Here is a 27,222-nt window from a genome sequence, read left to right as displayed (position 1 = left end):
TTGCTGTGGTAACTGTAGGTGTCTCATTGTCATAGTTGTGGACTCAAGGACCTGCCATCTTGAAAATTGAGGCTCGGTGGGAAAAATGCCTCTCAAAGGTCTTGATAAGGGCATGCCCGTGCTTCCTGTTTGAGGCCCTGTCCGCCCCACTGTAAAATTGCATCTGGTTGGGATGGGGGGTAGTTTGTGTGCTTTTCCTTTGTCGTTTTACTTTTCCTCTGCCCCTCTTCTTTAGCTTCCTGTAGATTTCAACTTTTCAGTGTCCCTGAGTTCTTGGTGTCTTCTCTACATCATTTCCAGGGTTCAAAAATCTATTTTTCTCCACTTCTGACGGCATGTTTCATGTGTAAGGGCAGTAGAGCTTCTTCTCAGTGAAAGGTTTCATTGAACTAATCAGATATGGCAGCCTACAGTGCTTGCCTCATGGCAGTCAAATATCTATGACAATCCAGATCGCACATTTAGTAATGTTGCATTTCAAACCCAACCACCCTCCTCCCTAAGTTAATTTTAAAAAGGGCTTTCCCAAAAGTGTGATTACAGAGGCTTCCACAGAGCAGTGTGATAAATACAAGAGTTTTCTTGCAAAAAAAGTGAAAATAGATATAGGTGCGCAGGATACTAATTACCTGACTATAATGTAATAATTACAATACAATAACCACAACAAGTACCGAGTGATAATGCCTAGGCTATAATGGAAAAAATTACATTTATGCAGCATTTAATCATCTTTGCAGGTTCTTTAGAAATACTTAATCGTTAATGAGTTATTAAAGAATAAAAAGGTATGTGTTTATTGGAGGTTTTAACTCAGTGAATACTATGTTTGCAGGAGGAAAGCTTCCTGACGCAGTAATTTCTGGGTAGATGTACACCGCTGAGAAGTTATTATTGATTTTCAATTTTGATCTTGGGTATATTTAGGATGCGCTGGGCTATCGAGGAATTGTCAAGGCGTGACATTTATAGACACATGCAGTGAGACAGATCACCATTGATTATACTTACCCAACAGCAGAAACCACTGAGGAGCTTAATCATTGGCAGCAGGACTTCCTAGCTTTTGCAGGCATTGCTGAAACGTTTACGGTTTGTTTGATGGCAGTTTGTCTTTTATGTTATTAAAGCAATTTTAAATAGTAATATTGCATTCATAAAGTCATTCCTGGGAATATTTATTATGGTTACATTAATATTTATTTCACTGCCACGATACATGAACTGCAGAGCTGTCAGCATTAGATATATCCTAAGCGTGCGACTTTCAGTTTTGAGCTGCACACCTGAGGCACAACTGTGACAAAACATAAATGTGGCTATAAGTGGCAAGCTGCACCTGTCATTTGAGCTACAGGGGACAGGCAAATAGATTAACGCATTCTTATTTTTCCTTCTTATCCTCCTTCTTTTCTTCTATCTTTAGTTCCCTCCTCTTTTCTCTATTCCTGTTTCTTTTTTTCTGGCATCTCCACATTATCTTCTTTTATTGCCAGCCTGTCTATTTGATTTCTTAATATTTTACATTACTTTCTTGTACAGGCAATTGAATCCTGTAGTTTTAGTAATGGTTGTCAGTGGCGCAGTCAATACTGGGATCGCCCCACTATCATCATCTTAACAATGCCTGACTATGCTAACTGCCTCAGCAAAAACCCTCCTCATGTTTTTTTATGTCGTCTTGGAGATTTCAATACAATTCTAGCCAGGCTCCCATGTTCTGCCCTCCCATAAACTTGAGATCATCCAAAACTCTGCTGCTCATGTCCTAGCTTGCACAAAACCCCATACATCTTTCACCCCTGTGCTCATGAACCTACATTGACCCCCAGTTAAACAACACCTCGAATTTAAAAATGATCCTTGTCATCAAAAGCCCTTCACGGTCTTGCTCCTTCCTTTCTTTGTAATCTCTGTCCCCACACAACCCTCCGAGATATCCGCCGTCATCTAATTCTGGCTTTTTGAACACCCCCCGTTTTTATTGTTCCACCATTACCTTCAGCTCCAAAGTCCCTCTGGATTTCCTTCCCACAACCTCTCAGCCTCCCAACCTTGCTTTCCTCCTTTAAGATGGTCCTTAAAACCAGCATTTAGTCTCCTCTTTGCTAACCCTTCTGTGAAGTGACTTGTGACATTTAACAATGACGAAGGAGCTATATAGATACAGGTTTTTGTTGTCTCATTCTCCAGTGTTACATAGCAAGACAAGGAACTTACATGCTTAGTCTGTACATAAGGAAGATTTATCAGCACAGGGAAATAACATGGTAAGGTTATAAGAAATAGATGCAGGAGTAGGCAATTCTGGCCCTCAAGTCTGCTCCTCCATTCAATAAAATCACGGCTGATCAGACTGCATCCTTAACTCCATTTGCCTGTCAGCCCCCATAACCGTTGATTCACTTGTAGAGGAAAAATCTGTCCAAGTTAGCCTTGAATATGTTTAATGACCCACTCTCCACTGCTCTCTGGGAGAGAGAATTCCAAAGATTAATGACTCTCAATGAAGAGATTCCTTCTTGTCTCCATCTCAAATGGGAGACCACTTATTTTTGAACTGTATCCCCCAGTTCCCGATTCTCCCGCAAGTAAAAAGGTCCTCTTAGCATCTACCCTGTCAAGTAAGTAGACTTGGGCATTGAAACCTGCCAAGATCTGTAAGAAGACTATCCATCAAAAGACTTCACATTTTTAAATAAAAAATAAGCAAGTGTCACTTCTGACACAAGGAGTGATTGTAATGGTATTCGTAATGTTGGCAGTATGCAACAAAACCCTTCATAACTTGGAGAGATGTTTTGGGTTGTCAGATCATGGGGTACATATTCCCTAAAGGCAGTTGTTGGTACATTGTTACATGTGTGATATTTTCTATGTATTCTCAATAACTTAGAATATGCTACTTACCTCTTATATACTGAAACAGTGAGTAACATTTTATCAGTAAGGAGTGTGTGAAGGACTGGGTTCAGGAGGGTTGTTAAAACTGGCAGAAATGTCGGCCGGGATTCTCCCAGCCCACTGCGCTGCTTGAGTAGCGCAACAGGTTGGGAGACATCACGATCGCGAGTCACCCAGGCCCTTTTTTCCTGTGCAATCAGCCCAGTGCCGGAAATTAGCGCGGGGCTGATTACCATATGGAGATCTGAATTTCCATCTAATTAGCGAGCTCAGGACAGTAGTCTCCAGGCCCTTGAGTGTCTTCCCCCGCAATAGGAGTGGTTCCCACCAACGGGGAACAAGCATGGTCACCCCATTGGTGGGGTGAGAGGCCATTGAGGTTCCCCCCGGGAGGTCGGGGAGTGCCAGGCGGGTGCCCTTAGGGCACTGCCCACTGGGCACCCTGGTACTGCACGCTGTGTACCCTGGCACTGCCCACCCAGCCAGCGATTGACGGGGGTGGTCGGATAGGCCGGCAATCGGGAGGGCGGGTGGTGTTGGGGATAACATCGGGAGGCCGGCAATTGAGAAGCCGGCAATGGGGGGGGGGGGGGGGGGGGGGGGGGGGGCGGGGGGGGGGGGGGGGGGTGTGAGAAGAGGGGAGGGGCGGGGCAGTGCGCATGCGCCGATCTCCCCACTGACAGATTGGCGCATGTGCAGTGGCTGAGCACTATGCTGTGGCTTCTGGGCGGGATGAGGCCCTGCCCCCCACTTTCTGGCGTGATTCTTTTTGAGGCACTCTGTGATGACCAGAGTGCTGGAGATTCGTGAAACTAAGTACGCCCAAAAAATAGGTGGGAAAATCTTCCATTTTCCCGCCCATTGGACACTTTGTTTTTTTTGGGAGATAGCCCTCATCTTGTCCAACAGGTTGGTTCTAACATACATATTTGCATTTAACTTGAGCACGTTCCAATGTATTTGGATAAAGCAACTCCAGAGAGCTGGGTGACACATTATATTTAAATGAAACAAGTTAAAAGAGATTTTCACATGACATTTGTCATAATTATGAGGCTTATAAGATTGTTATATTTTGAAATTGTTTTTGATTTATGATAAAATAACAACAAGGCTGGGTGGTTTGTTTGTTAGAGATTAAAGGGGGCCCACATTGTTTTACTAGGAAGAAAGTGTAAGGTGTTTACACCTGGAAATAACTACAGCAGCCTGTGTGCTAATAGTTGGCAGTCTCCAAAGTTCTAAAAATGTTGACAATGTCAGGTTCTAAGCAGTTGTATTTTAAACTGTCTATATACTTCCAAGATAAAAGAGTTGGGTCTCAATGATTGATATTCAGCATTCCTAGCTCAATAAAAGACCTATGTAATTATCTTTGCCATGGAGATAGCCTTTGAGATGGGAAGGGTTTCAAAGATATTCTTCACAGACAAAGTTAGGCAGACAGCAGTATGCGATAGGCAGCAAGTTGCTGTGGGTCACCAAGTAGGTGGAAACCTGTGCTTGGATTGAAAAGATTAAATTTATGAGGATTTAAAACGAGACTGGAAGATTTGCCTAGGTTGAATGAGAGGAATAATCTGTGGATAAATACTCTCACTGTGAAAGACAGTTCTGAGATTAAAAGTTCCCAGGCTGAGGAAGTAAAAGAACAGAAGTAAACTCTTGGGAGTTAACCTTGGACTAGTTCTAGGAGACTTGTATGTCTCCTTAAAGAACAGTGTAAAGTATATCTGTGAAATATAGTTTTGGTTGTGCTAAAAGAAAAAATGGGAATGGTCAGTTTTGTTGTTTAAACTATAGGTTGTCTACAAAGATAGTGTTTAGCCAATTGTGCTTTTAGCCTTTCATTTCAAATGTCTTAAGATATGAAATCTTATTGGGTCATCTTTGCAATTGTTAACTGGAAATTCATATTTCTTTTTTAAAGTTATCGGTCTCTATGGAGATTCTAACAACATTGATGCAGTTCCCTAGCTTCCTGAAAGGATAGATTGAAAGGAAGGCAAGAGGAGTAAAGGCAAGTCATGGAGCTCATTGAAAGTCACAAATACAGATCAGTAAATACTTAGTGATGTAAGCCAAGTTCTTATTTCCCACGGGGAGTTTACTGAAATAAGACTGGGGTCCAATATATGGAGAGCCTTAGTACTTACTGTTCAGGTGCAAGGGCATTAATATGAAACCCCCTGTCCTCTCTCTGCCTTCCTCCTTCACCCCCCTCCACGCCCAGCCCTCTCCCTCTCACTCTCACAGCATAACAAGCTAATTTCTACGTCACAGGGCTCTTTTATGCTGGATAGCTTTATCTCTAACTGTCCTCCCACCCACAATTCTCATCCTTTTCAACCCACATTTCTCCACATTTGATTTTGTAATGGCTTGAGAAGCTTTGCTGAAAGGATATAGAATAATTTTTCATCTCCCCTTAAGGAGTACACTTGAAGCTTAATCTTGGCTAAGAGTAGCTGACAGCAAAAACTTAAATTTATAAAGTGCCTTTAATGAAGGAAATCATCGCAGTGCGTTTAATTAGAATTATGTTTGTCTCTTTGACCCCATCCTTACATATGACCTTGAGTGCATAATTCAGGCAAAAAGGCAATTATTATGAAGGTGGAGTTCTCCCAGAGTCCAGCCAATATTCATTCCTTAACCAACATCAGTACAAAAAACAATTATCAGGTCATTATCTCATTGCTGTGCACAAATTGTCTGCTGCTATATTACAACAGTGACCATACTTCAAAAAATATTTCATTGAGTGTAAAGTGTTTTGGGATGTCCTGAGGTCATGAGAGACACCAAATAAATGCAAGTTATGTTTTACATTGATCATTCCCCAGGCCAGGGACTTAATTCACCCAGTGAATGCAGTTTTGACATATAATTCACATTGATGTGAATTCACATTGATGTGAATTATCCTTAATTTTTATCAGCATTATTGTTACCTTGATGATTAATTCCTGTTATTATGTTAAGGAGAAAGTCTTCAAAACTTTTAAAAATTAGTACACTGACTCCATCTAGTGGCTACTTTGTATGGGGTAGATCCACTGCTCTGAATTTTATGTCATATTTGATATCAGAAAGGACTGTTTCTTTCTTATCAGTTAAGCACCATTTCTTATGTTCATTGATCCCTTGCTTGTGTTCAGGTCTCATGAGGATTTTGCTAATGTTAAAATTACTCAGCTATCTGACGGTGAGTGCTGCCCGTTTATAAGCGGGGGGGGGGGCATCACGGCTGAGCCTGTTTCTGTAACGCCCACAACATTCACCCACTGCACTTCTCTTAAGGGCAGTTGGATAATTCATCAAAGGATCTTGAGGCCAATGAAGGGCTCCTGTGCCCAATCTACCTGACAGCAGCTAAAGGAATAGGGAGCTGTAATCAAATGTGGAACCTTTCTAGTCGGTATGACCTACACTTGATTAGCCTCCGGGGGGGTGGGGTATGACCTACACTTGATTAGCCTCGGGGGGGGGGGGGGGGCAGTAGAACGGAGCGGGCGGGGGGTGCTCAAACCTTTTTGCAATTCAGACACCACTAGCAGGCACTTGATTTTTTTTCATGCTTTGAAATATATTTCAATACAATGTTGCCATTTTTCTCTTCATGTATCTTATTCCCTTGACTTTGCAGGAATGGTAATGATGCAAAATGATAAATATTAATAAATAAGAGCTTGCTTATTTTTTTCAACCACATTATTAATTTAACAATAAATAAGGCAGAATATCAAATCAATGGCCAGCAGTAAGAACACTAAAACATGCAAGAATGGGTTCCATGACCTGAGATGAGTTCCAGACAATAATTTATTCTTGTCTTTCCTCTGTATCTCTTTATGTATTGGCATCATTTGAACGCTAGTTCTGATTTATTCAAACTACTATTCGAAAATGGATTGTGCCCTGCTCTTGGGCCCTTGGGCCTTCATCTAGTAAGTTAAAAAGAGTATCCAGTAGAAGTTCATTAATGTAAGAAAACGTCTGTAAAAAAGAAACTAATTCGTACATTAGTTCAGTAAAACTGAGGTCACTTTATTTCTCCTGATCACAATAGTGGTTCATGGATATTAATGAGGTGTTCTAAATTATGGATACAGAATAAACTGAGGTGATCATTAGGCACTTCAGCTTTAGAAAAAAAGGGTGAAGAAAACAAACGATTCCAGCTCAGTGCTCTCAGGCAAGTGTAACAGCAGCTTTACACATGTTAACTGCTTACAGTTGTGCAATAATCTGCTATTGATACCATCTTTTTGACTTCACCAAAGTAGGCCCAATAGAAAAAAATTAAAGATTCCTGGTCTGAATAAAATTGAAGAAGACTTCCAGTCCCACTAATGGACACTGGTCTGGGTTTTTCAACCTCATGTTGAGAAGGGTGGGGGGGTGGGGCGGCCTTGGGAGAAAGTGCCCGCAAAGGTGGGAACTTCATTGCCGGAGGTCAGGTAAGGGGTGCAGTCAGGCCAGCCAACTCGGGGAGAAATGAGGAGGCAGCCACAGGGGCTACTGGTTGCGGAGGTGGGCTACTTAAAAGGCCCGCCTCAAGGCCGTGGGACTTTGCTCCAGTGGAAAAGAAAGCACAAAGCCCCTCCAGCCCTCACTCCTGAAGGGTCTTTTTACCCCCCCAAACACTCCCCATACCCCATCCATGCCACCTCATTCTCCCACCCATCCTCTCAGGCCCCCCATCTGTCAAGATCATAGAATCATGGAACCGTACAGTGCAGAAGGAGGCCATTTGGCCAATCAAGTCTGCACAAACCATAATCCCACCCAGGCCCTATCCCCATAACCCCATGCATTTACCCTAGCTAGTCCCCCTGACACTAAGGAGCAATTTAGCATGGCCAATCCACCTAACCCACACATCTTTGGACTGTGGGAGGAAACCAGAGCATCCGGAGAGAACATGCAAACTCCACACAAACAGTGACCCTAGCTGGGAATCGAATCCAGGTCCCTGGTGCTGTGATTCAGCAGTGCTAACCACTGTGCCACCATGCCCTTCCAACCACATCCTTTAACCCCTTATGTCCCCATGCCCAACTCTGCCCTTCCACCCATCCTCAAGCCCCTGATGCCCCCATGCCAAACTTGCCTCATTACATACGGTTAGCTGAGAGCCCAGACGTTTATTAGAGTAACTAAACACTTTCACCTCAAAGGCAAAATTGTTTGATTGACAGCTCGTGCTCTCTGAGGTAAATTTCACAATGTTTATTTAGATAAGCCAAGTGGTTTCAAGCATTTATAGGTTTTGAAACTTCAAAGGGCCTGGATGAGTGACACTTCATAGAAATCATAGAAATCATAGAAACCCTACAGTGCAGAAAGAGGACATTCGGCCCATCAAGTCTGCACCGACCACAATCCCATCCAGGCCCTACTCCCCATATCCCTACACATTTACCCACTAATCCCTCTAACCTACTCATCTCAGGACACTAAGGGGCAATTTTAGCATGGCCAATCAACCTAACTTTTACTAGCTTGGAAACCAGGCTTTTTTCCAAGCACAGGAGAAAGTTATCAATGGATTACTTTTTTTCAAAGCTTTTTTTTTACACATACCACTATACACTGTGGGCTTCATTGGTTCTAGAAAGTGTACAGTGGGTAAGTTGGAATTGAAATGCCAAAACTTGGCACAGGTGGCATGAAGGACCTAAGGGGGTGGGTGCTATAGTTGGCATAGTAGGTCTGCTACAATGTCCTCCATGGCTGTGAGTTGGTGCACGTCTGGCAGCCTGCAGGATGAGGGGAGAATGTTGCACAAATGGGCTGCTCCCTTTCAACTCTCATGGCATGACATTGACCTGAGTTGTTGCACCCATCGGTGGTGCCCCATTCTAATTGTTTCTCATACGTGAGTGTGGATGACATCTCAATGATGTGACTATGCACTTACTCTGACAGTGTTAGGGAACCCAATGGACACTCAGTCTCCTGGGCTTGTGTACATGTTGCTGTGTACAGAGTTAGAGGCCTGTCATCAGAATGCTGCTAGCAACTCACCTCCCCAGATCTTGAGGTAATTGAAGCGCTTGCGACACTGAATTCGCATCCACCTGGTCACACAGCGACTGCTAACCATCACCGTCACCTCCAGCCATGACCTTTTGATCTCTTGCTGGGGGTTTCTCCAGACAGATACAGGGAAGAAAAAAATTGCTGCCTCTCACCCACACCCCTTGAACAAATACAAAAAAAAGCTGCAGAAAGTCTGTGGCAAATGAAAATCCAACAAATGGCTGGTGCTATTTATTCATTGTTCAGTGCAAACTCCAGTCCACTTGTTTCCTTTTATGAACTTTGATCCCAAGTCGTCTTATCCATGTTGCTGCTCTGTCAGGTGCTTTATTATGTTTGTTTCCTATTCAACCAATTTCCTGGTTATTTCAAATATGTGTCATTTCCCCTTCAATTCAAATACTTCTAATTTTGCAAACTTGTATTTTCATATACCTCAAGATTTGATTTATAATTTACCCTAAATAATTAGCATTTTGGCTGAAAAGTGGTATAAATTTACATTTTAGTAGCTATGGCTATGTAAAAACTAACCACTGAAATATAATATCCCATTGGTTTACTGGGAGAGATTACACTTCTCAGCCAGTCAGAAGCTTCGATGTCCAATATTTTAATCTGTGCAGCAACACCGTTTCATTATATTTGGCTGGATTTTCCTCATTCATATTCAACGGATGGGAAATCTACTCCATATGTTTATTGCCCTTATTAAGAGATTAGTCATATAAACCAGCTTCTCTGTAACAAGCCTCTTACTGTAATCACAAACACACTTTTTGTGTAGATCCCCAGGGTAGCTTTACAAAAACAATCCCTTATATTCACTCATAGAATCCCTACAGTGCAGAAAGAGTTCATTTGGGCCATCATGCCAGCACCAACAAAAATCCCACCCCCATTAGGCCTGTTCCCCGTAACGCCTGCTAATCCCCCTGACACTAAAGAGAAATTTAGCATGGCCAATTAACCTAACCATTTTTGGATTGTGGGAGGAAACCAAAACATCCAGAGGAAACCCACGCAGTCACGGGGAGAATGTGCAAACTCCACACAGTCACACGAGGCTGGAATTGAACCCGGGTCTCTGGCACTGTGAGGCAGCAGTGCTAACCACTGTGCCACCATTCCGCTTGATTCTCATTAATTTAAAAATTCTGTTTCCTTTTGGGGTGATGGTCAATATACAATATAGCACCATAGAATTCCTACAGTGCAGAAAGAGGCCATTTGGCCCATTGAGTCTGCACTGACTCTTAGAAAATCCATCCTACCCAGGCCCTTCCCATCGTCCTACCCCCATAACCTGTGCATTTACCATGATATGGGGCAATTTGGCTGGCCAGTCCAACCAACCTGCCAAGTATGGACTGTGGGAGAAAACTGGAGCACCTGGAGGAAACCCATGCAGACATGGGGAGAATGTGCAAACTCCACACTCGCCTGAGGCCAGAACCTAACCCGGGTCCCTGGTGCTGTGAGGCAACAGTGCTAACCACTGTGCCAACCTACCACTGCATATATGTATGTACAGTTTATACAGCATATTGTTGTAAAGTTGAGTTTGCAAAGATATAAAGAATGTTCGTAAAGGTGTAAAAGAATTGTAAAAACTGCTAGAGGGAAAAACAGTGCATGGTCCCTTTAAAAGTTGGTTTTGTGTTCAGTGTTGGGATGTTTAAAATGCAGGCTTACAGGGTACGCAGATTGCAACATTTGTAACCAGGACCAAGCATCAGGCTTTGCAGATTTTTGCATTGCTGACAACCTATCAGTTTAAAGAAGACACTGAGCTGAAAGGAACCTATCAAATCTGAATTTGCTGTTATTGTCAACAACAGACCAATCTAAGTGGAGGAAAGTTGATAGGTCATCCAAGTTATAAAAGGAGGAACTCAACTGATTGCCAGCAGTTCAACTGAGAGCCAGCCAGAACAGAAGGACAAGACATCTCGAGAGCGGCTCTTTACTCTGCCAGGTAAAGAACTATCTCTGAAGAGAAGTCTCCATCTATCTAACAAAAGGGTTAGAGTTAGGGTTAGGGTTAGAAAGACCTTACAGACACAAAACAGGGCATATAAAGACAAGCTTGAGGCTTGTGCTACCAAATAAACCTGTTGGACCTGTGGAGTTTGCACATTCTCTCCATGTCTGTGTGGGTTTCCTCTGGTTTCCTCCCACAGTCCAAAGATGTGTGGGCTAGGTTGATTGGCCATTCTAAATTGCCCCTTAGTGTCCCGAGATGCGTAGGTTAGAGGAATTAGTGGGTAAATATGTAGGGATATGGGGATAGGGCCTGGGTGGGATTTAGGTTGGTGCAGATTAGATGGGCCGAATGGCCTCTTTCTGCACTGTAGGATTCTATGATTCTATGAACAGAAAAACTCCAAAAGCTTCTGAAAGCCACCAGACCTGGTTGTATATTTTCTTTGAGAGTGACTAAAATTCTGTTAGTACTGTTTTGGTAATGAATGGTCCTTATACTTATTCGAACAGCATTACAGTTGAACCTTACTTCAATTAATATGTTACTTGTTTAGTTAAAGTTCCAGTTGGTTAAATAAAATAACTTGTTAATTATTCACTTAAAGCGAGCGTCAGGTCCTTATGTTAATGAACCTCTGAATGTTAATGTAGAACAGTTAACACCTTCTCAAACACTTTTACCAGATTACGAAGTAAGGTAAAGGGGATTAACCTTTGCATTGTAATAATATATAGGGTCAAATTCTACCAGTTTAAATTCCTGGCACAATTAAATGACAAGAAGATCATGAGCATCACAAATCAGATTTGCTAATCTCTACTCCGACTGTCTTGCTGAATGAAGCTACTCCTGAAGAACACAAGGTTTATCGAGTAATATTTCGTTTTTTCAATATTCTTATTTTCTGGTATTTATAGAACTGGCCTACTTTTAATAAATTTCTTCACTTCTGTATCAAACAAAATAAAGGCTCCTTTAATAAACCATGTACATTTTTAGGATTGTGTACAGATGATGAATTTTGGAATTGAAGAGAGGAGTGTCCTCTATCAGTTTTCTCAGGCTCAGTTATTTGGAAAAAAGCCTCAATCATGTCATTCATTGGAACAGTAAGAAGTCTCACAGCACCAGGTTAAAGTCCAACAGGTTTATTTGGTAGCACAAGCCACAAGCTTTTGGAGCACTGCCCCTTCATCAGGTGAATGGGAGTTCTGTTCACAAACAGGACATGAACTCAATTTACAAGATAATGGTTGGAATGCGGGTAATCAAGTCTTAAAGGTACAGACAATGTGAGTGGAGAGAGGGTTAAGCACAGGTTAAAGAGATGTGTATTGTCTCCAGCCAGGACAGTTAGTGAGATTTTGCAAGCCCAGGCAAGGGTTACAGATAGTGTGACATGAACCCAAGATCCCGGTTGAGGCCGTCCTCGTGTGCGGAACTTGGCTATCAGTTTCTGTAAGAAGTTTAACAACACCAGGTTAAAGTCCAACAGGTTTATTTGGTAGCAAAAGCCACAAAAGCTTTCGGAGCTCCAAGCCCCTTCAGGTTGACTCACCTGAAGAAGGGGCTTAAGGCTCCGAAAGCTTGTGTGGCTTTTGCTACCAAATAAACCTGTTGGACTTTAACCTGGTGTTGTTAAACTTCTTACTGTGTTTACCCCAGTCCAACGCCGGCATCTCCACATCATATCAGTTTCTGCTCAGCGATTCTGCGTTGTCGTGTGTCGTGAAAGCCGCCTTGGAGAACGCTTACCTGAAAATCAGAGGCTGAATGCCCGTGACTGCTGAAGTGCTCCCCAACAGGTAGAAAACACTCCTGTCTGGTAATTGTCAAGCGGTGTTCATTCATCCGTTGTTGTAGCGTCTGCATGGTCTCCCCAATGTACCATGCCTCGGGACATCCTTTCCTGCAGTATATCAGGTAGACAATGTTGGCCGAGTTGCAAGAGTGTGTACTGTGTACCTGGTGGATGGTGTTCTCATGTGAGATAATGGCATCCGGGTCGATGATCCGGCACGTCTTGCGGAGGTTGCTGTGGCAGGGTTGTGTGGTGTCGTGGTCACTGTTCTCCTGAAGGCTGGATAGTTTGCTGCGGACAATGGTCTGTTTGAGGTTGTGCGGTTGTTTGAAGGCAAGAAGTGGAGGTGTGGAGATGGCTTTGGCGAGATGTTCATCTTCATGGATGACATGTTGAAGGCTCCGGGGAAGATGTCGTAGCTTCTCCGCTCCGGGGAAGTACTGGACGACGAAGGGTACTCTGTCCGCCATGTCCCGTTTTTGTCTTCTGAGGAGGTCGTTGCGGTTTTTTGCTGTGGCACGTCGGAACTGTCAATCGATGAGTTGAGCGCCATATCCTGTTCTTATGAGGGCATCTTTCAGCGTCTGGAGGTGTCTGTTGTGATCCTCCTCATCCGAGCAGATCCTGTGTATACGGAGGGCTTGTCCGTAGGGGATGGCTTCTTTAACATATTTAGGGTGGAAGCTGGAGAAGTGGAGCATCGTGAGGTTATCCGTGGGCTTGCGGTACAGTGAAGTGCTGAGATGACCGTCCTTGATGGAGATGCGTGTGTCCAAGAATGCAACTGATTTCGGAGAGTAGTCCCTGGTGAGCCTGATGGTGGGATGGAACTTGTTCATAGAATCCTACAGTGCAGAAAGAGGCCATTCAGCCCATCGAGTCTGCACCAACCACAATCCCACCTATCCCCACATCCCTACATATTTACCCATTAATCTCTCTAACCTATGCATCCTGGGACACTAAGGGGCAATTTAGAATGGCCAATCAACCTAGCCCGCACATCTTTGGACTATGGGAGGAAACCGGAGCACCCGGAGGAAACCCACGCAGATACAGGGAGGATGTGCAACTTCCACACAGACAGTGACCCGAGCCGGGATTTGAACCCAGATCCCTGGAGCTGTGAAGCAGCAGTGCTAACCACTGTGCTACCATGCCGCCCCGTGTTGATGTCATCATATAGTTGCTTCAGTGATTGTTCACCATGAGTCCAAAGGAAGAAAATGTCATCGATGTATCTAGTGTATAGCATCGGTTGAAGGTCCTGTGTGGTGAAGCGGTCTTGTTCGAATCTGCATGAAGATGTTGGCATATTGAGGTGCGAATTTGATCCCCATGGCTGTTCCGTGTGTCTGGATGAAGAACTGGTTGTTGAAGGTGAAGACATTGTGGTCCAGGATGAGTTGTAAAATTGCATCTGGAGATTGGCAGTTGTTGGCGTTGAGTACTGAGGCCGTTGCAGCAATGCCATCGTCGTGGGGGATGCTGGCGTAGAGTGCCGAGACATCCATTGTGACGAGGAATGCTCCTGGTTCGACTGCTCCATGTGTGCTGAGTTTCTGCAGGAAGTCCATAGTGTTGCAACAAAAGCTGGGGGTTCTTTGTACAATGGGTTTCAGGATGCCCTCGACGTAGCCGGAGAGGTTCTCACACAGGGTCCCATTGCCTAATATGATGGGACAGCCAGGTGTGTTGGCCTTGTGTATCTTCGGGAGGCAGTAGAGATCCCCAACGCGGGGAATACGTGGGATGAGAGCACGGAGGGTGCTCTGAAGGTCCGAATCAAAGTTCTTGATCAGTCTGAGTTGACGGGTGTGTTCTTTGGTCGGATCTGCGGGTAACTGTCTGTAGTGTTCCTCGTTGTTCTGTTGTCGGTACACTTCTTTGCAGTAATCCGTTCTGTTCAGTATGACAGTGGCCCCTCCTTTGTCTGCTGGTTTGATGACAATGTTGTGGTTGGTCTTGAGAGCATGGATGGTGTTGTGTTGTGCTTGGGTGACGTTCGGGGCTGTCTGATGAGTGCAGCTGATGAATCTGGCATTGACGCATCGCCTGACATCTTGGGCATACATGTCGAGTCGAGGGCAGCGGCCTTCCAGAGGAGTCCAATTCGACTCTTTTCTCTGCAGTTGCTGCACCGTGGATCTCTCTGTCGGCTGTTCTGGTTCATTGGCTGTCTCATTGTGTTCGCTGTTGGCCTCTTGGGATTTGTGGAAGAACTCCCGCAGCCTCATTTGCCTGATGAATTCCTCTGTGTCTGCTGTGAGACTGATGGGGTCTATTTTGGTGGTGGGGCAGAAATTGAACCCTCGGCTGAGAACTTCGATTTCATCTGGTTGAAGTGTGTAGTCTGACAAGTTGACAATGGACTTCCCTGCAGTGGTACTGTTTTCTACTGTGGTACCGGGGGAGGCTTGGTTGCTGCTGGTGGTGATGCCGAGTTTCTCAAGTTTCCTGTTCTTGGTGTGCATGTAGACGGCGTAGTTCCGTTGTATCATCTGCTTGGCAGAGTTTTGCAGCTGGTCTGTGTCCTGAGCGCAAGTTGAGAATATGGACTCTATCTTGGTTTCCAGGATGCAGCGTTTGCTGCAGAGCTGGTGTATGAGGTGGTTGAGGAGTGTGAGAGAGGTGCGACAGCAAATTCTCTCAGCGTAGTCTGTGTTATCGGTTGACCTGAGTGGGTTTGTTGGAACACCAGACAATTGAGTGATTTGCCTGTATTTTCTTTGTAATATAAATTGTTATAATTTATTCAGATTCAATTATCTGATTAGATAATTAACTATTGAGCAGTAAGTGTCCATTTAGTTGTTTACAAACCGCTGGTCTATTTAGCCCGATCTGGAAAGTTATCATCCCCCCTGCCCAACACCCACAAGCAGACATGCCATCAAGATCGGCACGGGTTAGGAGGGCCAAAGGGCCTGTTCTTGTGCTGTTCTTTTCTTTGTTATCTAATGTCAGAGGCAGAAGACCAGAAAGTAAGCCCAAGCCAGTTCAAGGAAACAGACCCTGAGTTTTTGTCTGTGAGTCGGGTGCGTGGATTTAGGAGAATTCCTGGTTCTGTGAACCTGACTTTTGGGGTGGTGGACCGGGGGCGGGGGGGGGTGTTGCTGGCGATTCCGGAGATAATGAAGAGGATGTCAGATGCAGACGTGGGCTGGGTGGAAAGCCTGCATTGTATCCAAAAATATATATTTTTAAAATTTGCTGTTCATGGTGAAGCGAGCGTGCTAACTGCGAGGTCAGTCTCACTGAGAAATCTAATGATTTCTAGTGAGAATTTCATGTTTCCCACTGTGCAATGATATTGTAATTGATTGCAGCATTCTTTAGTGGGGCATTCCCAGCATGGAGCTAAATTGACGTCATCAGGCTGTTCAAGCAGCGAATTACATAAAAGGATTTTCACAGACCACCCCCCCCCCGCCCCCCCCAACCCACTGCCGCCCCAGAAAGGAAACTAAAAGCAGTAAAATAAAATCACTTTTCAAAAAGAATTACAAAGTGCAAGCTAAAGATTATGATATGCACAAGGTGTGAAGATAGGATATACTCTACTGTTCAAAAATCAGTTTCTCAAGGCCAGTTCTGTTGTTCACCAAATCTTAATCACATCAATTTTTAAAAACCCAGTTACATGTGATTGAACAAGGTATAATAAGTTGAAGATTTTGCTGATTTCATGATTATCGGCTCTATGGCGCTCGGTGGTGGAGCTCTGACTGATAGACTGCCACTTTAGGATTTCTGTCCGTTCCCCTATCCAACCCTGACCTACACTGGCCCCTTGCATGGTCTCACCATCGTTATCTCCATAATCTCCTCAAACCTCACAACCCTCTGAGAAATCTGCGCTCCTCTCTGGTTCAGAAAAGAACACTAACCTGACCATGATAATCCTACAGTTTTATCTTGAGACAACTAGTCCACTTGGTTGACTTCAGTATTATTCAGGTTTGAGATAACAAATTGCCCGGATATTCAGATACCACCAATCTTTCAGGCTAATAAGGTAGGAATGACATTGGATTGGACTCAGTCCAGGATTTGATTGGAACAAGTCATATTTCAAACTTTGCCACGCAGTCAAGTTTTCTTTTTTTAAAAGAAATTGCTCAAGACTAAACCTTGTGTCAATTGTAAAAGTCACCTCAGTTGGCAAATTTGTCAATTTTTGTTAGGGGGGGAGAGGAAATCACCAAAAATTGATTGAATGATTTTAAAAAGTCTTAGCATTTTTCAGTGAAAATCAATAAGGACTGAAAACCATAAAGCTTAATTATATTGCAGCAGCAATCAATGACCAGGGTGCATGGCTGTAGAGGATAACTTCTACCTCATTAAGTAGAAAGTCTTGTGAGCAATGTGGGAATTATATTGATTCCTGAGTTCAGAGTTAAATCAGTGTTTTATGAACATACTATGTGCTTGGAAAATGAAGACAATTCCTTGTGTTTCAGCACTTTAGCGGAGAATGGGATGAGAGACAAAGGCCAGAATTTTGCCAGCTTGCCCACCACGGGAATCGGAGTGAGCGAGGGGCAGACAATGAAAGAAATGTTGACCTCGGGTGGGATTTTATGGTTTCAAGAGGAGCGATGCCATAAAATCCCGCCCATAGAATCATAGGGGGAGATTCCCCCATCCCGCAGCACTAATTTTTTTAGTGTCGGGCCGGGAGAATCGCGTGTCGGCCGATTTGCAGAATTCGCGCATGTGTTCCAGCCTTGCGCGCATCTCCCACCAACAGATATCCGGCGCCGTCTGAGCCACGCTGGAAACCGGCAGGAACGCCAAGTAAGTACTTTGCACCTGTTTTTAATCTTATTTTAATGTGATTAGCGGGCCTGGGACTGAATTCTCCAGACCCGCTAGCATCTCCCACCCTGCCAGGAGTATTTCACCCCAGCAAGATTCAGACCAGCTCCATACTTTCGGGAAACAAGTGGGATGACCCCGCTGGAGTGAAGAGGTGGAAATTGGGGCCCCCAGGGGGCAGTACCAAGGGGCACCTTGGCAGTGCCAGCCGATGCCCCTTGGTACTGCCCAAGGCACAAAGTGCCCAAGTCCAAGGAGCACCTTGTGCATTGGGCACTGCCAAGAGGGTGGGACCTATTGGAGGCGGGGTCTGGGGACAATAGGTGGGGGTGGGGGATCCCGCTGCCACTCTGTCATTGCGATTGATGTGGACAGGATTGGGGTAGGGGGGGTCTCCCTCCTGGGGGGGTCTGCCGGGGTGGGTTTTGCTGGGGGGGGTTTGGGAGGGTCGTCACTGCTTGGGGGGGGGGTGCAGGGGAGCCAGGCTGGAGATTGGGTGGTCCGGGACAGGGGAGGGGGGTTGGGGAGGTTCCAGGCTGGCCTGCGAATGGACAGGGGGCCGCGATCGGTCTGTGGGGGCGGGTGGAGGTGCAGCGAAGGTCCCGGGTGGACAGCGATCGAGCTGCCCAGCAAACTGCAGGCTGACAGTTTGGAACCACTGCGCATGCGCAGAGGCCCAGACTGTCGGTTTCCGACGTGAATAGGCACCATCCCGAGCTTTTAATGATATTTCCGATTGTGACCTCCTGCATTGCGGGAGATTCTTGTCTGAAATCGCAATGAAGTAATAAACAGCGTGATTTACAACAGTTTTCCCATGAATTTGACATTTAGAACTTTTTTGGGAGGATCATGGCCATACAAGACCCTTTGACCCATCGAGATGAGTGTTAAGCCAAATGAAAGAAAAAAAAATGAAGAACTGATTGGCCAATTTGCGATTTTAAACTTGGGAGCCTTGAGGGATGATCTTATGAAAAAAATTGTAAGTCCAGAACAAATATGAAAATGGGAGAATTTCAGATCCGTTTTTTTGGCGAGTCCAAATTTGGTACCCTTTGCACTCAGTGCATAAAAAATTGCTGAAAACTGTTCTTGCCTGTAAGGGGAGTGGGTGGGGCTTAAATCGCCAGAAAACTGACTGAGAGCAGCAGAGGGCGCAATTGCGCATGTGCGGGTCTCTCTGCTTTCAGCTGGCCTCTGTGGCCTAAAGCAGGTCCACCGCTTCCCCTGGCCAGACCAATTAACCCCCACAACATAACCCTCTGGCTGGACCGATCGACCCCTGCAACCAACAGGCCTGACAGATTGACCCTGCATTGACCGCGCCGGATATCCAGTGCCAGTAAGATCCCGAGAGGTAAGAAATCGGGCGCAAACCTGATTTATCATCTCTCGCGCAATCTCACCGGCGCGTACCACCCATCGGCCGGCCAGATGTTATGGGAGCATCGCCCCCTTTTTTAAAACAAAAATGAACATGCAAAATAGCTTCAGGTGCATACATTAGGTGGAAATCTTTGATTGGTGCGTAAATGGGGTAGACAGTGGGTGAACTGTGTTCACCTGATATAGTTTCGTGGTCTTGCTTGATTAGATAATATTAGTGAGCTGTTAGTGCTGAGTGAGCCCCATCAAATAGATAATTTGTTGATGAAGCAGAGTGGGAAGAGAAACTAAGCAGCTTCTCAATGGATCCTTGACAAAAGTGGAGCTTCAAGGAGGGGAGAAAAAGGTGCCGGGGTGTGCAAGTCCACAGATCCTTGAAGGTGACGTCACAGGTGGAGAAGGTAGTGAATAAGGCATATGGCATGCTTGCCTTTATAGGACGGGGCATAGAGTATAAAAGTTGGGGTCTGATGTTGCAGTTGTATAGAACGTTGGTTCGGCCGCATTTGGAATACTGCGCCCAGTTCTGGTCGCCACACTACCAGAAGGACGTGGAGGCTTTAGAGAGAGTGCAGAGGAGGTTTACCAGGATGTTGCCTGGTATGGAAGGGCTTAGTTATGAGGAGAGATTGGGTAAACTGGGGTTGTTCTCACTGGAAAGACGGAGGATGAGGGGTGACCTAATAGAGGTGTATAAAATTATGAAAGGCATAGATAGGGTGAACGGTGGGAAGCTTTTTCCCAGGTCGGTGGTGACGTTCACGAGGGGTCATAGGTTCAAGGTGAAGGGGGGGAGGTTTAACACGGATATCAGAAGGACGTATTTTACGCAGAGGGTGGTGGGGGCCTGGAATGCGCTGCCGGGCAAGATGGTGGAGGCGGACACACTGGGAACGTTTAAGACTTATCTAGATAGCCACATGAACGGAGTGGGAATGGAGGGATACAAAAGAATGGTCTAGTTTGGACCAGGGAGTGGCGTGGGCTTGGAGGGCCGAAGGGCCTGTTCCTGTGCTGTATTGTTCTTTGTTCTTTGTTGTTCTGGGCTTGGTACTTGTAGTGGTGAATAGGTTGTCCAGTTTCTGAGAGCTTGTCATATCTCCATTTATTACACAGAAATGAACACAATGTGAATGAAGAGTGAAGGGCAAGGCTGGCAGAAGTCGGGAACCCTGGATGACTCGGGATATTGAGGCCCTGGTCAAGAAGAAGAAAGAAACACATGACGTGCATAGGCAACTGGGATCAAGTGAATCTCTTGAAGAGTATAGGGGGTGTAGAAGTAGAGTTAAGAGAGAAATCAGGAGGGCAAAAAGGGGACACGAAATTGTTTTGGCAGATAAGGCAAAGGAGAATCCAAAGAGCTTCTACAAATACATAAAGAGTAACAAGGGAGAGAGCAGGGCCTCTCAAGGATCAACAAGGTTGTCTATGTGCAGATCCACAAGAGATGGGTGAGATCCTAAATGAATATTTCTCATCAGTATTTACTGTTGAGAAAAGCATGGATGTTAGGGAACTAGGGGAAATAAATATTGATGTCTTGAGGAGTGTACATATTACAGAGAAGGAGGTGCTGGAAGTCTTAAAGTGCATCAAGGTAGAAAGATCTGCGGGACCTGATGAGGTATATCCCAGGACGTTGTGGGAGGGACGAAATTGTGGGTCCCCTAGCCGAGATATTTGAATCATCGATAGTCACGGGTGAGGTGCCTGAAGATTGGAGAGTGGCAAATGTTGTGCCTTTGTTTAAGAAGGGCTGCAGGGAAAAGCCTGGGAACTACAGGCCAGTGAGCCTCACATCTGTGGTGGGTAAATTGTTAGAAGGTATTTTGAGAGACAGGATCTACAGGCATTTAGAGATGCAAGGACTGATTGTGAATGGAAAATCATGTCTCACAAATTTAATTGAGTTTTTTGAAGGGGTAACAAGAAGGTCGATGAGGGCAGTGCAGTTGACGTTGTCTACATGGACTTTAGCAAGGCCTTTGACAACCTACCGCATGGTAGGTTGCTGCATAAGGTTAAATCTCACGGGATCCAGAGTGAGGTATCTAAATGGATACAAAATTGGCTTCTTGACAGAAGCCAGAGGGTGGTTATAGAGAGTTGTTTTTCAAACTGGAGGCCTGTGACCAGCAGTGTGCCTCAGGGATCAGTGCTGTTATTTGTCATTTATATTAATGATTTGGATGAGAATATAGGGGGCATGGTTAGTAAGTTTTCAGATGACATCAAGATTGGTGGCACGGTGGACAGTGAGGAAGGTTATCTCCAATTGCAGCGGGATCTTGATCAATTGGGCCAGTGGGCTGACGAATGGCAGATGGAGTTTAATTTAGACAAATGCGAGGTGATGCATTTTGGTAGATTGAACCAGGGCAGGACTTACTCAGTTAATGGTAGGGCGTTGGGGAGAACAAAGAGATCTAGGGGTACATGTTCATAGCTCCTTGAAAGTGGAGTCACAGGTGGACAGAATGGTGAAGAAGGCATTCGGCATGCTTGGTTTCATCGATCAGAACATTGAATACAGGAGGTGGGACGTCTTGTTAAAGTTCTACAAGACATTGGTAAGGCCACACTTGGAATACTGTGTGCAATTCTGATCACCCTATTATAGAAAGGATATTATTAAACTAGAAAGAATGCAGAAAAGACTTACTAGGATGCTACCGGGACTTGATGGATTGAGTTATAAGGAGAGGCTGGATACACTGGGACTTTTTTCTCTGGAGCGTAGGAGGCTGAGGGGTGACCTTATAGAGGTCTATAAAATAATGAGGGGCACAGACAAGGTAGATGGTCAATATCTTTTCCCTAAGGTAGGGGAATCTAAAACTAGAGGGCATAGGTTTAAGGTGAGAGGGGAGAGATACAAAAGTGTCCAGAGGGGCAATTTTTTCACACAGAGGGTGGTGAGTGTCTGGAACAAGCTGCCAGAGGTAGTAGTAGAGGCGGGTACAATTTTGTCCTTTAAAAAGCATTTAGATAGTTACATGGGTACGATGGGTATAGAGGGATATGGGTCAAATGCGGGCAATTGGGACGAGTTTAGGATTTTATTCTCTCGTAATTCCGGTGAGATGGCCTTTTAATTAGCATGCATGAGATGCTGGCTAATGCAAATAGTGTTCCTGATATACGGCAGCACAGTGGTTAGCCCTGATGCCTCACAGTACTAGGGACCCAGGTTCGATTCCCGGCTTGGGTCACTGTCTGTGCTGAGTTTGCATGTTCTCCCATGTCTGCGTGGGTTTCCTCCGGGTGCTCCAGTTTCCTCCCACAGTCTGAAAGATGTGCTGGTTAGGTGCGTTGGTCATGGTAAATCTTTGTGTACCCAAACAGGTGCCGGAGTGGTGACTGGGGTATTTTCATAGTAACTTCATTGCAGTGTAATTGAAAGCCTACTTGTGACACTAATAAATACAACTTGTGAAAATATTGTTTGTCAGGAAACTCAACCCGCCTTTAACCCACCATGAATGTTGAGAAAACCTATTACGCACAGTTTATTGCGCTGTTGGGAAACAGATTTTTTTTGACTCCAATCAAATTAAGTGTAGCCGCCTACCAGAATTCCCACCACTGGCAAAAGTAGAAAATTTCACTCATTGTATTCTTTATTATCATATCTTGTGTATGGCCATATGTGCCGATGGTGGTACAAAAAACAGACTGCTGTAATCCAATCAGATGATTTAATAAATTTGTTTGATGTTAAGCTTTCTGCTTCTCTAGGGAGCAATATACCAAGGCATAGTAAACCTTTCCACGTTTTGCATCTAGTATTGTCATCAAACATCAAAATCTCTTGAATGAATTAAGCATAGTATTGATTCAGATGGCTGATTCTGAGCATTTTCATGCTATGGATCCACATGCACAAGCAATTGCCTGTTAGTTTTGTTTTAGACCTATAATTTCATATATCATAAGCTTGTTTGAGATCCGCAGATCATTGGGCCTTAAGGGGAGGGTGCTGCCAGTCAGAAGGGGTCCTGTGTTGGAGGCATCCTTCCCTCCACCCTTCCCCCCCCCCCCCCCCCCTCCTTCCCCACCCCTCTCCCCTCGCACCCACCCACACTGAGCTGTTGTCCACTCACCTGGGTAAAAATTGAGGCTGGGTGGGAAAACGCCCTTAAGTGACAACTTGAGGGCCTCAATTGGAGAAAGGGTGGGCTTCCCCTCCGAGGCCCTGCCAGGCCAAGAATAAAATCGTGATTAGGCTAGAATAGGTGAGAAACCGGAGGGAATCTCCTCCATGCAATTTCATGCTCCCCCACCTTTGCCTCCCTCCACCTCAGAACCTGCTCAGGTGGAGGGGGAGCATAAAATTCTGGCCCGAATCTTTGGAAGTACAAGTCTGAGTGCTAGGTTTGGTCTGCCAGAGGCTGCTTTTCTCTGCTTTATAAACTGTTTAACAAACCATTGAGGGACACAAAACCTGTTCTCCAACTCCTCATTACTAGCTAGGTTTCCACAAGTCACTAATTATTCATCCTAACTATACCTAGTACAGTAGGATATATCACATTGGAAAACCAAAAACATCTGAATACCGAAATGCAATCAGTCCCAAGCATTTTGGGCCAAGGGTACTCAACCTGTATTGTCAAATTCAACTCTTGATTCCCTGTTTCCAACTCTAAAGCAATAGCCTAGAGCACTAAATAATAAAGAATTATTTAATTATTTAGACTTTTTTTTTTAGCTGTTGTGAATATTTTTAATATGTAAGCTGACTGCAGGGTGTTCAGTCATTTTCCCAGTAACTGGTTTTCCATTTGCAACAATAGAGATTGACTACCTCTGTCACTACATGCCTGTCAGACATCACTGCTTGTCAGTTTAATTTTTGGACAGACGGTGTGTTTGTTTTCTATCTGACAATGTAACCAGTCTTTTCAAGTACAATAGTGCTTTCCAGTTTATCTACGAGCACAGACATGATAAACATATGGCCTGCATTTCCTCACAGATGGAGAGGCTCTAGGCCTTTGTGAAGATGGCAGCAGAGACCGGAATCTGGAAGCTGCCCCCTGAGCACAGCAGCCCCCACCATTTTATCAGGGATGCAGGGGAGGCCACAGATCAGACATGTGCATTTCAGTGAGGCAGCTGTACATATAAAACTGTAGCTCCTTCAGTCAGGTCTCATCTTCACAAGGAGGAAATGGGAAATACAACATGTGCATATGAGACCTGGTAGGAGAAGTTCTAAACTTTGTGGAGTTACTTGGAGAGTAGGAGTACCCATTTGGATAGATCCAGTGAGCATTCGGATCAACTAGCAACTATCACAGAAGTGGAAAAAAGGTCAATTTGCAGATGCCAGAAATGGGCTACTGCACTTGGCAGTGCAAAATTTGTTGCCCCTATTGAATTGGGCACCCAAATGGCAGAAAGCAGAGTGTGACACTGAAGGGAGCATTGCGCAGTTTCCCACGAAGAGACCACATGGGCATGGTACCCTCACACTTTTGACACCTTGGACACCAGTGAACATGACCAATCTGAAGCCAGAGGGAAGCCAACAGGACATGAGGTAAAGGCACATGCACAAAGAAGGAGGAGGAGGACAAGGAGGAGGAGGAAGAAAGCAGCAACCAGGCTATTATCCCGAGGGAAGAGTGTGTCATATCTCAATATGACTGAAAATCAATATTGTAGGTGGCTGATGTTAAACAAAGGACTGGTCACTGATCTACATGGCATGGTACAGCAACATCTGAAATCAGTCTGTCGATCCAAATGACTTGCCAATGGGTGTAAAAGTGATCGTTACTCCAAATTTGTATCCATCAGGCTGTTCCCAGGGCTCTGCACCTTCATCAACTGAAATCTTTCTGCTTGTCCAATGTTCAGATAGTTTGTGACCACAGTAAGGTTTTTCTGCATGTTTGTGCAAGATTCCCTGGTATCTGCCATGACTCCTTCATACTAAGGAACTCCCAAGTCCCTAAGCTCTTTCATCCACCTACACTAATCCGTGGCTGGCTTCTGGGGATAAAGAGTACCCTTTAAAGAGTTGGCTAATCACCCCTTTTAGGCGGTTGAAACCTGAGCCCGAATGCAGCAATAACAGCAACCATGTGGCGACACAGAGTACAATACAGTAGTCAATTGGCATGCTCAAAATGTGCTTCAGATGCCTCGACTGCTCAGATAGAGCTCTACAGTGTTCCCTGCAAGGATATCCTGGATAGTAGTGGTCTGCTTCATGTTGCACAACATCACGCAGGGGAGGTGCCTACAACTGGAAGAGGAAGATGCCATACCCATCTGAGGAGGAAGATGAGGAGGAGGAGGAGGATGCCCTTTTTCATTCTCAGGAACCCGAAATGAAAGTAAAGTTTATTTATTAGTCACAAGTAGGCTTACATTAACACTGCAGTGAAGTTACTGCAAAAATCCTCTAGTCGCCACACTCTGGTGCCTGTTCGGGTACACTGAGGAAGAATTTAGCATGGCCAATGCACCCAACCAGTACATCTTTTGGATTGTTGGACAAAACCGGAGCGCTCGGAGGAAACCCATGCAGACACGAGGAGAACGTGCAAACTCCACATAGTCACCCAAGGCCAGAATCGAACCCGGGTCCCCGATACTGTAAGGCAACAGTGCTAACCACTTTGCCACCGTGCTGCCCTTTGTGGCCACCAGTCCTGTAGATAGTGTGGAATTGGAGGTGGGCTCAGTGTGGATTGAGCAACTTGGTCGGGGATGAAACGAGAGCTGGTACGAAGGTCTGTTTCTGAGTCTGGAAATCAATTATTCCATTTGTGTGCAAACAGAATCATTTGATGAGGAAAGATCACCAAGAAGTTAGGTGAGTGCAAACTCTGGAAATGTTATGAAGCTGGTTGCTGGATTTGAACACATGGCCTATATATAGGAAACGAAAGTCATTGTTGCTGCCTATTCACATTGTACTGAAGCAGTAGACTAGAACTTGTACTTGAAGCATGGAGAGGCAGAACAAAACACAGCCATGGTGATGGAAGCATCTTTGTGCCACCAGCTGATAAAGAGTTTCTGCATTAAAATAGTTGCTGTCATGCCTCAGTGTATGATGAACAGTAAACCTGCCACGGTCCTTTGACCACCCACCTGCTATCTTGCCACTCATCTAACAGAGTTTTCCCAGTCAGTTATCTCTTGACCAGGTCCCTTAACTGCATACTAGCATAACACAACAGTGTGAATATGCAGGTGTAAGCCAGTGGGTAGCTAGAATTTGGGAGCACAGCATGCCGTCTCAGAGTGGCCGTCGTAAAATCCATAACATCATGCATGTGTGCATAGCCATTTCCTTCCCCATCCCTCAGTGGTACTCATTGATGGTACAGAGAAAATGGTTAAGTTTATAAGCGTACAAATGTGACTGAGGGTGTGGTAAGATGCATGCCTTACGACCCTTTTCGTTTTACATTTGTATTGCCAGAATGTGTCTCAATGGCAATGATGGTAAAGGAGTCAGTGGTGCCATGCCAAGTTTCAATGACGAGGACCTGCAGATACCAGTGGAGGAGGTCCAGAGGGAAAGACACATTCTTTACCCTGCTGATCATCACCTTCCCACTCACTCTGAGCTCACCCAATAATGTGGGGCGGGGGGGGGGGGGGCGGGGTGCGGTGTGGAGGGGTGTGTGTGTGTGGGATTCAGCAGTCTGCCCACCATGTTCAAGTAGGTAATCAAGAGTTAATTAGGCTTATCACCAAACTATTTAACCCTGACAATACACTTCCTATGCCACAAAACATTTGGTATAGGCAGCAACTCAGAACTGGGCAGCTTGGTTTTTTAAATGCAACCTTCAAAGGTGGGAAGTAAATCTTCTGGGGCTGCTTGCAGATTGGGGAAGTGGTGGGTGCTTCATCCCCACCCTCCCACCAAGATCAAATCCCCTCTTTCTTGCTAACCCTTTGCAGCTTTAATCTCAACCTCTTGCATCCCCTTTCGAGCAGCTCAAACCTGACCTGTCCGAGATCCTATATGAACAGATTCCGTTGATCCATTGGGCCTTCTTCCTCCTTGTTGCAGTCCTGTCAGATGCCACTAATGTGCTCTTGGCGCTGCCAGGACTGATGGAGTTACTGGTCGATTGGCCGGCAGTTCCAAAGGGTGGGACCTTTCTCCACCCCCACCACCTCCTTGTTCAGTTTGCCCACAATGTTATGGATGCGGGGTGGGTCCACTTTGCTTCTGGGAGGATGAGCCATCTGGACCCCTTTATATTCCACCCAATGACTGGACAAAATGTGT

General features: G+C 45.1%; 1 protein-coding gene across 1 annotated transcript in view; it reads left to right on the top strand.

Annotated features, from left to right (window-relative positions):
* Nucleotides 1-26,770, top strand: part of LOC144495898 (frizzled-6-like) — a 459,271-nt gene extending 432,501 nt beyond the window's left edge. Inside the window, exon 8 of the transcript XR_013498352.1 lies at nucleotides 26,752-26,770. The gene's annotated coding sequence lies outside the window, so the exon portion shown is untranslated. The remainder of the gene's footprint in view (nucleotides 1-26,751) is intronic.
* Nucleotides 26,771-27,222: the final 452 nt, after the last annotated feature.

Source organism: Mustelus asterias, chromosome 7, assembly GCF_964213995.1.
Source record: "Mustelus asterias chromosome 7, sMusAst1.hap1.1, whole genome shotgun sequence".
Classification (NCBI taxonomy): domain Eukaryota; kingdom Metazoa; phylum Chordata; class Chondrichthyes; order Carcharhiniformes; family Triakidae; genus Mustelus; species Mustelus asterias.
The sequence above is the reverse complement of the archived record's forward strand: the minus strand, read 5'-3'. Positions and strand labels throughout refer to the sequence as shown.